Genomic DNA, 16,544 nt, shown 5'->3' on the forward strand with positions numbered 1-16,544 from the left:
AAAAGATTGCTATGGATGTCAAAACGATCATCCCAGTCAAATTCAACACGATAAATGCCTGATGCTAAGTGAAGAAGAAAAATTGGACGAGTATCTGGACGAAGCTTGGAGTCTCATCTCGGACGAAGTCGTGTTGCATCAGTGGTATAAAGACTTGCGTGAACATTCTTGTCCACCATTAACTACTCAAGAGATCCATCGTATCGAAGCTCTCCTGAATCAGAGTGAGGAGACGAAACGAAGAAACGGTTATTTGTCAGACATTTTCAAGCAAAACGTCAGAATCGAATTGATGACTTATTATTACCTGTGAAGAAGAAAAAAACACAAAAAATGGATACTTGGAAACTTTATTACCTTTTGAACCACAGTTCGTATACGGCTTCTTGGAATCCTGTCGTCTGTGCTAAAGATGAACTCCCTCATCGCAAACCTCAAGACCATCAAGCTTATGTGATCAACACAGACGACAGTCATCTCCCAGGAACCCACTGGGTAGCCGTCTACTTTCCTCAAGAAGGATGTGTTGAATATTTCGATTTGTATGGATTGCCTCCTTTGGAAGACGATATCATCGACTTTATGAGAAGAAATGCTCAAACCACCCGATTCAATAATGTGAAATTACAAGGCACAAATTCCTTGGTGTGTGGACAATATTGTGTGTATTTTCTGCATCATCGCAGCCTGGGCTATTCCTTAGAACATTTAGTGACTCATTTTGATCCTCGTTCTTCTTCTAGAAATGATGTGAAAGTAGATCAATTGTTTTGTGACCATTATGCTTATCTTTTGTCTCAAGCTAGGAAACGTAGTGTCCATCAATGGCCTAATGACTTCCAACAGTGGAAATCACAATTTCATTCACAACGTTGTCAGCCCTGTCCAAAATAATGTGTAAATTGAAAAAAATGTTTGATGTTATATTGTTGGATTATTGTTAAAAATGTTAGAGTTGTTTGTTAGTGTTAAGTGATTTTGAATAAAAAATGTTGTGTTTTGAAAAAAAATGCCTTTGTCTTTTGTTTGGCTATAAGAATGTTGATTCATGCTCTTTGACTTCTTACTATCCCTCTCATGACACTCATTTGAACTTTGCGGCTCGAAAACCGTAGAGGAATGTTTTCCTTCACGTCCGCGCTTTGACTTTAAGAACCGGGGTAGTTTCCAGTCTAACCATCCATTGTCGACTCATCCTCCTACGAAGATGTGCTCCAAGCTAGCTAAGCTAAACGAAGCCTACGTGAATTTGCATAGGGTCAGACACAGTCTGATACCGAAGCCAGAAGAGATAGAGAATGTGAGAATGTTAAAAGTCACTGAAGACCTGATAGAAGAGCTCTTCAGAGAAGAAGTGAACAGGGAGAAAGAAGAATGGACAGAGAAGTACAGACTTCAGAAACAGCAGCAACAACATCAGCAGCAATAACCTGAGCCTGACAGAGGCTTTGTCGATTGTCGTATCGACACCAAAGAGTTCTTCTTCTCTTTCCGAAGAAGCAGACCTATCGTCAGAAAGTCTATCCTCAGAGGACGACGCATTCTTAGAAACTAAAAGATTGCCATAGCAAACAAAAAAACAGCCCTTTTCAGGGCTAACCAATACTCTAGAAAAGAAATAACAATTGATTTGCCAATGTGTGAATGTAGAGTAGTGTGAATATAAACACTGACTCTTTTTTATAGTGTGAGTGTGTGTGTGTTTGTGTACATGATTGTGTGTTTGTAAGTGCTCACGTACGTTTGTGTGGATAGTAGATTTAGATCATGTTCTTGGCTGTTTGAGGTGTGGGGAGAGTAGCTTTGGGGTTTGATTGGATTGATTTGCGTATGTGGATAGTATATTGAAGTGATTAATGAAAATTTTTAAATTATTAATGGGTAGTATAAAAAAGTGAGTGAGTGTTTCTTTTAGGTCCGCGCGTTTGTTAGGTTATGATCTAGGTAAGATCAATTTTGTTTTAGGGGATGTTTTCCTTCACGTCCGCGCTTTAAGTATAAATTGAAACTCGCTTGGCAGTCTAGCTACCCCGTTCATTCGTTAACAAGACAATGAATACCAGAATTGTAAAGCTTCTAGAACTCTAGATGCACCTGGAATATGCCAGGCGCATACTAAATGAACTGGCCGCGGAGGCCATTGTCGAAGAGGGAAGGATGAAAGAGGAGGAGGAAAGAAGAAAAAAAAGAAGAGGAGGAAAAGGAGAGAAGAAATTTCAGAATCCCAGAAACAGAAAATTGGGATTCTGAAGCCACTTATCCCGCCTCTGCACTCCCAAGAAAAAAGGTAAAAGGTGACTGGGGAAGAAGATGTGTGTGCGGTGCCAGGCCTGGAAGGTGCCATCATTAACCAGGTGTCACTGGAGTTCAAAAAACAAACAGCCCTTTTCAGGGCTACCCAAACCTTTGGAAAAGAAATAGTAATCAATTTGCCATTGTGTGTGTATGTAGAGTAGTGTGAATATAAACACTGACTCTTTTTTTTATAGTGTTTGTGTTTGTGTTTGTAAGCGCTCACGTAAGTTTGTGTGAATAGTAGATTGGGGTTTAATTTTAATGATTTGCGTGTGTAAATAGTAGATTTTGGGTTTGTTTATTGCTGCTTCACGTATGTGAATAGTAGATTATATGAAATGAGAAAAGTAGGTGATGTTTTCCTTCACGTCCGCGCGTTGTTTGGTCATGATCTAGGTAAGATCAATTTTGTTTTAGGGGATGTGTTCCTTCACGTCCGCGCTTTCACTATAAGAACCCACAGTATTCGTCGTTCAAACCATTCTACAAAGAATAAAAAAGAAGATGGCTTCGAACCAGCTTGATAAAATGAAAACATTGCAAGACGTCCTGGACAATTTGGGTATGATGGAGCAAATGTTAGTGAGGTTAAACGAGGATCTCTGTTCTTATAGCCCCCATCGAGTGAAGATAGAGATTAACAACTTAAGAAAAGTAAAGGAAATGATAAGTGCTGTGATGAAAGAAATAAAGGAGGAGAAGGAGGATGAAGAGGAAAGGATAAGGATAAGAGCATGGAATGGAACAATTGAAAAAGAAGAAGAAAATGAGAAGAAGAAGAAAGAAGAGGAGGAGAAGAAGAAAGAAGAGAAAAAAAGGAAGAAAAGGAAGAAAAGAAGAGAAAGAGTGTAGGACAGAAAATAAGAAGTTGGTGGAGAAATAGAAGAAATTAAAAGAAGAAGAAACCCAAAGGCCCTTTTCAGGGCCACTCATAGGTCTCGAAAAGAGATTGACTTTCCATTGCCTACCCTTTTTTTATTTTTTTATTTTTTAAAAAAAAAAAAGAATCCCATGTTAATTTCCCATTGTCGCTCAACATTCCCACGATTTAGTCCCATGTTAATTTCCCCTTGTCGCTCAACAGTCCCAAACTCTATTCCCATGTTAATTTCCCTTGTCGCTAGACAGTCCCACGATTTTTCTCCATGTTAATTTTCCATTGTCGCTAGACAGTCCCAGGGGTGTTTTTAATGATAAGTCCCATTGTCGCCAGATCGTCCCTATATACTACTGACATTTGTCTAATTTTGTTTCCTCTTTCCCTTCAGAATCAGATACAGTTTTAGGCTGGGATCTGAACAGATTCCATGTGATGGCCCGAGAACCAGTCTCCTTTTTCAGGGTCTATACTGGAAAATGGTCTGAGTTCTGCTCATGTCCTTCAAACAGTATATTGTCAGAAGGCGTGGGTCTCAACTGGTACCAAGTTATGGCTCGGAGACATGTCAACAACCTAAGAACCATGACCTACCGTCTGTATTTGATATGGAGTATGTCTAGTTAAGTCTCGTGTCCTTAAGACCCAAATATGGTTGTTGACTTGGATCTCAGTAGTTTTCAAGTTGCGACACAGAGGAATAATACCCATGGGGACCATCCCTGGGCAAACCCAGAGAGTGTAACCCAAAAGCTAAATGAGAATGTCATAACACTGGCATTGAATATGGCACAAACCAACCTTTATTTTTAAACCTAAAAAATTAAAATATTTAGATTTTATATAATTATTAACCATCCATTTGAAACCACTGTGTACATCTAAAAACCCCCAATCATATTCCAAATTTTTAGACTGTGTCTTTAATGCTGTACGAGATACATTACATTGCTAAAGTAGGAACAGACAGACAAGCATCCACTGGACTTTATAGTACCATCTAGATTCTAGAGCAATAATAATCCAGCGTTTGTATATTGGTTTTGAGACGCCCCTTGTCCTCTCATCTCAACTTTAGACTATTTTCACTTTTATTAGACTAAACAAAGAATTTTTGTTAAAACCAATGTCGAGATCGCGACAAATTTCAAAAGTCGCTGGGCGGTGATATGTGTGAGCAGCAGAGAGGGCGGCCAGACCACTTAAGGGAATGGTCAACCCCTGTTTTTAGACACAAACAAATAGTGACCTTGCATAGAGGTCAATACCACGTCTACGGTTATTGTTTGTCCCAAACAGAATTGTAGACAAAGCCCTCTCTGCTCCTATTAATTAAAAAAATTGTTATATTAAAAATAATGGTACATCCAGAAATCTCATTCTGCAAGAATGGCACGAGAGAGACTAGAAGCAATTAAAAAATTTCTTCCCGTGCGAGATTCATTTAGAAAAAATCTACAAGCGCAGCAAGAAGCACAAGTTGAGTACGAAGAAGACACTAAAAAACCGTTTAAACCCGTCACTGCAGCTACTGAGAAAGTTACAACAGTCATCAAAGAAGAACTTCTTCCGGTATCAAAACAAACAGCAGAACAAACCGAAAAAATAGCAAGAAGAACTAAACAGACAAAGAAGATTTTACGAGATCTTCCACCTGGCATAGCCAGGGAAATAGCTGCGGCTCAACCTCCACCTGTCGGCGAAGAAATACTTGAAGGTATTGGAAAACTTCGTGCTGAAGCCGCCGACGTGCAAAAAGAACATACACCTAAATTCAAGCCAGTAAAAGAAAATATAAAATTAATTGCAAAATTTAAGGAAGGGGTTGTTGAAGAAATTAGGAATACTGAAAGAGAAAAATTACCCGAAAAAATATTAGATTATATCTGACAAATCTGGTATTTTAAAACCCTGTCATGAAAAAGTAAAACATGAAGATCTTATTAAATATATTTATGGCATACATGCAAACAAAAGACGGGTTGAAGGTGATGATTCGAAATACAAAGATCTTTATAAAAAAGTAGAAATACTTCGAGGAGAGAGACTAGAACAAGAACAAGAACAACTCTCCCAGTATCAACTTCCTCCACCTTTACAACGTAAAATAATTTCTGCGCCGGTAATGACATATTCACCGGTAGATTCACCACATGGATTTCGAAGAAGTGACTCACCTGACATATCCCTGGTCACCACTGAAGTACTTTATCCGGTGATGCAACCACCAGTATTTAAAACACCTCAAGATGAACCTAAAACAGGATCTGGTTTATGTCCTGATAATATCATTAATGATGTGTCACGGTTAGAAGTTCTCGTAGGAGGAAATAATTAATGAAGCATCTGATATTTGTCGGCGATTATTTCAAGGTGGTATTATGGATATCGGAGTTTACCGAGAACTTATCGATGAACTTGTTGATGACTAGTTGTTAAATAAATGGTAAATTAAAAAGATGATCATACATAATAATCATCGTAAACCCGTACAGGTCAGGGCCGTAAACTCACGATTACCAATCTATAAAGCTACTTACGGAGATGGACTTGGTGATGTTATACAGGGATTATTCACAAGGATGGCTCCAAAAGTATCACCTGTTGCAAAACAATTATCGATGAAAGCTATCGATGTTGTTCGTGATAAAGCTCCTGGAGCAATTGTCAATGTTGCTGGTAAGGCGTTTTCGGCAATCAAAGAAAGACTAGCACGATTATTGCGACGAAAACAACAACCACCAGTAAAATTACCAAGTACTGAGGTGATGGCAGCAGATGTCAGTAAAATAATAAATCAGGCTGCAAATAAAAAATTAGCAGAATTATCTGAAGAAGCAGAAAGAAATATAACAGCAAATTTAATAGCAGGAAGCGGTCTTCGTCGACGATAATTTAGATCATCATTTGGTAAAATGGTAATTATAATAAAATGTTCAAGCGTGAATCAGACACAGCATTTGATATGGAAGCACCTGTCCTTAAGTATGAATCGGTGCGTGATTATCAGTTTTACTCCTATGACGCAAGACAACGAAATCAGCGAGGGAGAATCGAATTACAGGTTCATGATACAAGTAGATATATCTTGCCCGCTGAGGCGTTTATTGAAGTAGAAGGTGAACTTGTAAAGGGGGATGATACGCCATATGCTGCCATTGCACAAGTTGGTTTTGTCAACAACGGGATTATGGCGTTGTTTGATAGCGCCACATACATGATTGATGGAAAATATATTGAATCAATTCAGAAGGATGTTGATGTTGCTACAACAATAATTGGTCTAGCGAGATATTCTGACGACTTTACAAGATCAGCCGGTCCAACAATGATGTTTGCTAAAGATATTACCAACAACGCTGATCATATTCACTATATTAAATTACGGACACCACAAGATACTGCAGTTGCTAATCAGGCAGAAGCTGCCAACCCCGATCTTGAACCAAGACCAGCAGGTGAATTTGAAATCATAAAAAGTGTTAATGCAACTTACAACTTAGGGTTTACAACACGTCGAGCATCATTGTCAGGAAATAATAGAAATTTTTCATGTGCAATTCCATTATCTCACATCTTTGGATTTTGCAGAAATGTTAGAAAGGTCATCTTTGGAGTTAAACACACAGTTGTGCTCGTAAGAAAAGGTGATGATAATGATGCAATCTGGCGAGTTGCTGGTGCTGCTGATGCTGGTAAAGTAAATATAACGAAACTTTCACTGTGGATGCCAGTAATGACTCCATCTATTACTGAAGAACAAAAATTAATATCTTTTATGGATCAAGGCGGTAAATCATTACTATCATGGTTAACAGTAACTACAGATGCTATTCAAAGCAATGTTAATGGTTTATTCACATGGCATATAGCAGCACAACAAGGTGTTTCTGCACCACGACATATTTTTATTGCGCTACAAAATATCGCTAGGACGAATAATCAAGAACGTTCACATATGATATTTGACAACCTTGGAGTTAATGAAGTTTCCTTGCGGATAAATGGACATCAAGAACCAGCTGAAGATATATTATTAAATTTTGATCAAAATCAAGTAGCGCGTGCATATCATCGTTTAATGTCATTCATGGGACGTGATCAAAATATAGATACTGGTTTGCAAATATCACAATTAGATTTTACAGGTCTATATCCGATTTATTATTTTTCACTGGAACATCTTGATTTGTCCAAACAGTCTGTCGTTGATATACACTTTCGAGCTCGAGTTACTAACCCGCCAGGTGGTGGTGCCTTCTACAGAGTAATCGCGGTTATACTCAGCGATAAATTCATGTTACTTGAAGGTGGTAGTGGTCGAATGAGAGTCGTTGCTGCACCAGTGGAAAATCTTTAATTATTCAGAAAAATATATTTTATATAAAAATGTCGTATGGTCATGTTAATGTTACTCTGACTCCTGGTCAGGTCAAAAAACTTCAATCAAAAACCACCAGCAAATGCGGAACTAAAATATCACTAAAACGAGATCAGATGGGTGGTGGTCCAAACAAATTATCGTTGACAAATAATCAGATTAAACATTTCAATAAAGCCCTAGAATCAAAAACCGGAGTTCAATTTCATCTTTTTCCGAGTGACATCAAGGACATGGTAAAAACGGGTGGTATATTTCCACTTCTTGTGGCTATTTCAGCGTTAATAGCTGCTGCCGCTCCAGCCGTAGCAAAAACAGCCGCGTTAGGTGCTGTTGGAACAGCTGCTGAAATGGCTCTAAAGAAAGCAACTGGAAATGGATACAAAAAAAGGGACGCGGCCTAAGATTGCCGGGATCTCGTTGGGGGAGAGGTCTAAGGCTTCCACGTTAGATGTTCTAGCATCAAATTTTGATTTACTTGATGCTGCTAAACGATTAAAAACTAAAAGCCTTTAGAGGTGATTTTATGCGAGATCAATTACCAAAACAACCAAACAAACTCGAAACAGGTATTATTAATCTCGACTCGAATTCAGGACCCGGTACTCATTGGGTATCATACGCGGTTGATCCACATGGAATCGTTTATTTTGATTCGTACGGGTTAGCTCCACCTGTTGAATTTATCAAGTATGTCGCACCACTTCACGCAAGAACCTCTGGTTGTAAAGTTTGGTATTCAACGCTACCCACACAAACAATGACAGATCCGCCAATATGTGGCCGTGAGGTAATTAATGTACTTAACGCTATATCAAAATCATCCAAACCGCCACATAAAGTCGTGCATCATTATACAAGCAACCGATTCGTTGCGCGTAAAGCGTTTTAAACAGATCTTGGATCTTAAAATATAATGGTTGATATTTACGGAAGAAGATCTTCCCTCGTTAAGAGAAAATCCGGCGATGTTGATCTGTCGAAGTATGCGACTAAAGATGAACTTGCTGATATTATGAACCTCTCTGGAGTTGATCCAGATGAGGTTGTTATTTTTCAAGATCGATATGGTAAACTTAAAACGAGCAATATCAGATGGAATGATATAGTTCTACGAGTACTCGGTGCAGCTACAGATAATATTCCTGTGTTTACTGACGGTGGTAGAATCAAAGATTCAAGTGTATCATTTACAACCATCAGAGATCAAATTACAGCAAGTGTTGCTAATCGCGTGAAAAATACGGGTGACACAATGACAGGTGAACTTAGCATGAACGGGAACAAAATAGTAGCTGTAACAACTCCAAAATCTGACAACGACGTCGCAAACAAACTATACGTCGACACCGTAGATGGTAAACTATCCACGTTGCGGGCTGAGCATGACGTTCACGTAGGCGCGTTTACAAGATTTCGAAGAAATCATAAAAAAACCGATGAATCTATGGATCAATTATTCGGCACTCCGCACTCCGTTGACATAAAACTTTCTGATATCAAGACGAACATCGACACGACTAAAAAAACAATTGAAGATGTTGTAGCGGGGATTCCTGAGATCGTTAATAAAACCAATTTGATTAAAATTTCAGCCGGAATAACTCCCGGACATATCACAAATATCGTATACACGGTATCAGCGGGATTATCAAATTGGTCGCAGAAAAATAAAACTATCAAATATATCGCAACAGTCACTGGCGTGTACAGGCTGTCTGTGTTCAGTGCTGCAAAATTTGAAATATTTACAACATTTCCATGGCGTCATTCAACTGATAGGTTTTCCGGGGTTGTATCTGTTATATTAAATAGCGGAACCGAAGAAATATTTATTCTGGAAGCAGATGATAAGAAATTAATCGGAACATATTACTGGTGGTGTTTGGAATTTGTAGCTAAAACACCTCAATTATTTACTGCCTAAAAATATATGGACGGTGCACAATACAGATACAATCAAGCGCGTGAATGGCAGGCGGCTCTAAAAGATCAAGTCGAACAATATACAGTAAAAGTAAATAAATATCGACGACGATTAGTTATCGTTGATGTGATTGTTTATTCAGTATCCGCTGTTGTTGCTGGAGCAGGTGTTATATTATCAGCGGTGACAATGATGGCACCAGTAGCCGTAACTATTTGTATTTCAGCAGCAACAACTATTGCAGGTGTGCTCAATATCATCACAAAAACAATATGTACTTGCATGAATGAAAAATTATCCGATTACATGATAAGATTACATACAGCGACGGTCGCATAATCGAAATTGTCCTCGTTGTTATCAGCGAGTCTCAGTGATGGAATTATATCTGATTTCGAGTTTTCAATGATGACTAAAATATATGACGAAGGTATCGGTATTAAAGATACAAGTACTAATAATGACGGAATTACTCCAGCAGATCGTAACTAATACAACTCCGTCAAAGATAACGATGATCTCGGTAAGTTCAACTAATCCTGAATTTAGTATTAATTTTCCTACTGCAATTCCAGTAAAGGAAATAGCATTAGCTCAATTACGGGTATATTACAGCTGGCCAAATATCAGATCAAAATCATTTCATGGTACATCAGCAAATAATTTGCTTGTATTTGCTAACAAGAACAAACCAGATGGCACTCCTGACTGGATAAATGTTGGAATACCCACTGGTAGTTATGAGATCGAAGAAATCAATGAGGAATTAAAACGTAGAATAAAATCAATAACCGGAAAAGAAGCAAAAATATCGATTAACGTTAATGAACCGACGCTGTCCTCGGCGGTTGAGATACATTCTCCTGATTATGCCGTTGATATCTATCAATCCACGATAAGATCCGTACTAGGTTGGCCGGATGTTCCCCCGGTGTATGAAGGGCCACCAGAACCAAAAAATCTGATTATGTCACAGATAGACAATCATATCATGAAATTAAATCATCATACAAAGATCATTTACTAAAAATAGCAAGCGCAACATTACTCAGTGGATTTACATTCAGTGATGCGGACCATATGCGGTGGAGTTTTATTTATGAGGAAGACCTAGCAATCATAAAATCTTATTTTATTCGCCTGATTGAACTAAAAAAATATTTTGAGATCATTAATGAAGAACATGGAATATATTTAGAAAAACTACAACAAGCTTTCCAGGTACATCTACTTAATCTGCTATCGGGAGATAAAAACCCCCATAACGAAATTATCAAACACCTAGAAATATTAAATCAGCTGGTATCCGATATGGAATATCTTCACCTGCGAGTAATTCAGGCAATAATTAATCATGTTGATGATGATATAAATCAACATAAACAAAAATTTTTAACCACTTACAATATAAAACAAGGTGACCTGGTGAATTTTAAATTTCCTGGGTATAATGTGCTCCAGCTAAGAAAATCCACCAATGATCTCATCGATAATTTTTTTCCTAAAACACTCGATGCGTGGAAAAAAACTAATGCCACCTCCAACTGTTCTCAGACATAATAATGATCCACATGGTGGCGGTAGACACGTATCTCCCGGAATCGTTAATATAACCAGCACGATCGTGGTCAATCTGGTTTGTGACGTAGTCGATGGCAGCTATCAAATAGATCTCGGAAAATCGAATCAGGCTCGACAAGGATATATTTTATATACATTTACACTACAAGTTTCCCCTGGAAGTTTAATCGTGCAAGAACCAACTAATCCTGTGTATTTGCGGTGTCACAATAATATGTTAACACGAATAAATTTTAAGTTCACAGATCATCTTAATCGCTTAATTGACATACGTGGAGAAGAGATTGTGATAAATCTGTATGTGAAATCTTAATTAATCCTGTAAATATTATAAAATGTACCAGCACGTGAGTGTTTTTATACAAGACAAAGAAGCACTTGAAAACGCCATCAGAACAGTGTTTTCACAAAACATAGAGCAATTTAACGTTAATTTAGTTATTGATGAATACGGAAGCGAGGATTTCTTATTAACACAAGAACAGTTAGATGAACTCCGTCAAAAACATATTATTGAGATCATTTGTAGCAGAGATCAGATTCTAAATTATGCACACTCCTGTATTAAAGTCGATCAACTTAAAAAAATAATATTCCAGAATAAATAAAACAAAGGGTGGATCAGAAATATTTTAGCTTTATTTTATTTTATCAGAAATATTTTATTTTATTTTATCAGAAAAATTTTATTTTTTATGAATTTTAGTGAAAAATCAACAAATTTCGTGTTTTTCAGGGGTATTTTACTGGTTTTGGGTGATTTTGTCTAATAGATCGTCGGGTAAAGTTGCCTGATTCTCTAATTGATTTTAATTGAATAAAATACCAAAATCAATAAAAACCAGTAAATCAGTAAAAAAATTACATATTTTTTGAGCTAATTTTACTGATATTTGAGCTAATTTTGCTGATATTTGAGCTAATTTTACTGATTTTTTGTCATTTTTACTGGTTTTTATTGATTTTGAATCAGGCAACTTTACCCGACGATCTAATAGGCAATTCAGAAAATGAAATAAAATATTCAGAATAAATAAATCTGAATACCAACTAACCCATCAAAATTGCAAATTTGATCATTTTACATAAATCTGAGTACCAACTAACCCATCAAAATTGCAAATTTGATCATTTTACATAAATCTGACTACCATCTAGCCCATCAATTTCAGAAAAAAAATATAATATTTCAGAATAAATATATAATATTTCAGAAAAAATATAATATTTCAGAATAAATATATAATATTTCAGAAAAAATAAAATATTTCAGTATAAATATAATATTTCAGAATAAATATATAATATTTCAGAATAAATATATAATATTTCAGAAAAAATAAAATATTTCAGAATAAATATAATCTCAGAATAAATAAAATATTTCAGACAGGGTTGCTTTGGTCGTTTCCTAATTTTTCTTAAGTATCTTATGCGGGTACTGATTGTTTTTTTCGTTTCGTACTCGCTGGATAATCCCGATCTGAACTTTTCTATTGCAACAGAAAGAGGAATAAATTCATTTACTTGATCATCGTTCACCATAGCTGCCTGAATCCGCTTTATGAACTTATATTGAGATGATAGATGATAGAACATACTTATTTTCATTTTTAATTTCTTCTAACGTTTCAAAATCAGATATCATTTTTTCAGGATTTAGTTCATCAGATATATTAATTACGTTTTCTTCTAGTTTTTTAATAGCAGAAATAATGTCATGGTTCATTATATAATTCATAAATCTTTAAAATAAAAAAATTATCCCTATAGAACCCCTATCGAGTCTTTAGCGAGTTCATCGGGATGTTTCAAGGACAGCACAACATATACAATATACATGTCTTAGTGAGCTCAGATTATGAATATATACAATGAATGAATATATACAATGAAATGGGCATGTACAATGAAATGGGCATGTACAATGAATGAAGGACGGCACAAACATATAATGAATGAAGGACAGTACAAACATATACGCTCAGCAAAACCCCACCCACAATAATCAAGCCCGTGGGTGATGCGAAAATATGTATCAACCACCAGTTGATATGTGGTTGAGTTTTGCTGAACGGGAGGATTTGGCGGAGCCCCCAATTATTATAAAAATCGCAATTATGCGCAAACCACCGACATGTTGTCAGCCATGGGGATTCGATCCTGGACCGCGATCGTCACAGTCCAATACGATACCGATTGAGCTATCGAAACTTTTTACAAACATATGCTTCAGAAGTTAATATATAGCTAATAATCATTGAAAAGGAACTAATTTCGAATATATTTACTCAAAATACAATTCTGAATTCAAGAAATACGTTTATACAATATATTCTCACCAAACAAAGCTGAATTAAGGAATTTCCTATTTACTATACCACGCCATCTATGATAGAACATCCGGTCCAGATCATCTAACTGATAGATTTTTTCATCCTTCCTATAACATAACTGCTAGATTTTTTCATCCTTCCTATAACTGTTCAATGGAGAAATATATATTACGAGATTTCACACTCGTAAATCTGTATCCATGAACATGGTCATGGGAGTATTTAGTTGTTAATATTACTCGATAAATAAATAACCACACATACGTACATAAATACATAATCACACATACGTACACAATCTCGCATTATATTTCTGCACTGAACAAGGAAAATGCAACTGATTTTTAATTCCAAACACTATATACACGTATTTCTGTAATCGAGCAAATACATGCAGGATACCTGTGCTGTACTGTAGATCTAAAATTAACCCGCCACGATCGATACAGACTAGACGCTGGATTCTGCACTCAGTAAGCTGGAATATACATGTCGGTTTTCTGTGTAATGTATATGCTGTCTATGTGTAGTGCGCTGTTCTAAATATTTCACGAATAGAACAGAAAATACACGAACTGCATATTTTTGTAAGTTAGAAACCGTAGATAATTATGACCATATACCGAGAATCATAAAACTACCTCCCTTTCGTGAGTCAAAAAATAAGTAATGTATGGGGGAAATACTGTGACATAAATTAAAAAAAATAATTCGAGGTGGTGATGATAGTTAACAATACTGAAAGGTGATTTTCTGTTTATATTTTTTGAGAAAGCAGATCTGGTTATATTTTCTGCTATTTTTTGTACTGAAGACGGGTGAATATCAAAGTATTTCGCAGCAGAACATATCGAACGAAATATAATTTCTACCCAGTTTCTGTGTTTGTAGAATTTGCTGCCCTTCTAGAAACTGTCTTCATCTTCCAGTATTACCACGTGCACAGTTTTCGCTATATGTAATAACCTGAAGGTTGGATAAATTATTGTTTTGAGGATCCCCGTCAGTATGATCGATGACAAGACCGTCTTTGATCACTCCAAAGAAACATTCGTAGATCAAACGATGACAATGATAATGTTTTCTCTTCCCAACAGTAAACATTAGATAACCAGCATTAGTAATATAACCAACCGGTCTTTTAGCTTACAGTGTCTAATGACACCATTAATATTTGATTCATAGTTTGTTATGACAGGATGTGGGACAAATATATTTTGCTCCATACATACAATAATATTATTTGTTTAAATCATTGTTTGTCTGAAATCTTGATATATAATCCTACACGGATTTTATAGCGTTTTCACCATTATTATTTTTTTTATCATAATATCTTTTAAGTTCCCTGAACCGTTTTCCACCGCCCTTTCCACATAATTCTGTTTTTCCTCGCACTCCAACACCACATCGCAGTCACGGTATTAGTCCTAGCCTTCCTCGTCGTATACTTTGTAAGTGCATCCAGCAAAATTCACCTCTACAGGATTTACTGCATCTATTTACTGAACCGATCATGAGCCATCTGCATTGAGACATTGTATATATAATATTCTTTATTTAAATATTTGTTTTAATTATATGAATGAGTTTGAGAGATTATCCCAAACTAGGCCTTCTAAATATAAATTCAACCTCGACAGATTATCTCCAGACTTACCAGTACAAGATTTGGTTGATCCGAAAAATAAAAGTTTGATCAACAAAATTCATGACGCCAAGAAAGAATTTTACACGGATGGTGCATCTCATACATGGTCAACGTTCAAGATTATACGCAATACTGTCAAGCACGCTACAATGAATGACATGCGAGCGGCAACGATCATTAACTACATCGCTGAGTACGAGGGCAATCAAAAATATTTCTTCAGAGTAAAATTTATTGTACTAACAGAAACAGGTAGTTGGATTATCCGTGACAAATATGATCCTGTCCTTGGTAATAATAAAATTGCCATATTAAGTAAAAATTCCAGACCGGGTCTGTTGACGGGTATTGAGAAACCGTATTATGAGCGAGCGTATCCTGTAACAGCGGTTATTTATGGAATCTATGAGATAAATAAAAATCCCAACGTTGATAAACTGTCACCCATGAAATTTTCAAGGTTAAATTGTGTAGCCGAACGAGTAATAGAACACTTTACAAACGCGATGCGTGGAAACGGATTAACTGATTTAAGACGTGAAAAAATAAACTCGTGGGCTGATTCAGTTAAGGATACCGGTGCTACAATAAAAGATGTTGCTGAATTAGGAAAAATATTAAAATTTCCAATAACCGTAGCGACAATAACGGGAGAAATACTGTACGAATCGAAATATAAATCGAAAGGAGCTTCAATAAATATTATTGATCATAACGCGCACGCATGGACCAGCGCAGTAACAATATTTCCACGTGATCGAACTGTTAGATTTTACCCCTCAGATATGAGTATGCTTGATTTTATCAACGAAATAAGCAAAAACGATCCTGTATCAGTATGGTTATTTAAAAGTAATGAGGAAGGTGGATTTGATCAGTTTGTTAGAGCAAACGGTGAAATATATCGAACAGAATTTCTCCATGACGAGATGAAAAATCTCGCGGAGAAGTTTTCAGAGTGCAAGCACGCGGAAAATACTGACAAATTACTAATTGCTTTACCGTTCCATCTGTTGCGGCTCATTTCGCTAGAGAAAAAAATTCATGGAAACCAACACGATTTGATTTACTCGAGGACGTACGCGCAAGTTGCGTCGAATACGGACACGGTGGATTATGGAATACCAAATATAATTACAATGATGTTATTTCGGTTGATATGGTTACATGTTATCCGGGAAGTTTTCTAGGATACGGAGATTGTTCTGTGTACTTTAAAAGATTTGGTCACCCTAAAAACGAGATGACGCGAGTGGCAATTAATGGACCATTGCCTGATTTTGATCTGACTGGATTCGCTTGTGTTGAATCATTCGAGTTTAACGAAAATCTCCACCAAATTTATTATGTTTGGTTTGGTAGACATTTTTGTGAAAAACGTTGGGCGCCTATGGTTTTATTACGATATATGCTTGATTGTGCGGTACTAACATCGTTGGTGTTAGTGAGGCAATTATATCATATGATGCACAGACCAAAGTTTGGTTGCCCATGTC

The sequence above is a fragment of the Sinohyriopsis cumingii genome, unplaced genomic scaffold (genome assembly GCF_028554795.1).
Source record: "Sinohyriopsis cumingii isolate HCF-2022 unplaced genomic scaffold, ASM2855479v2 utg002371l, whole genome shotgun sequence".
NCBI classification, from domain to species: Eukaryota; Metazoa; Mollusca; class Bivalvia; order Unionida; family Unionidae; genus Sinohyriopsis; species Sinohyriopsis cumingii.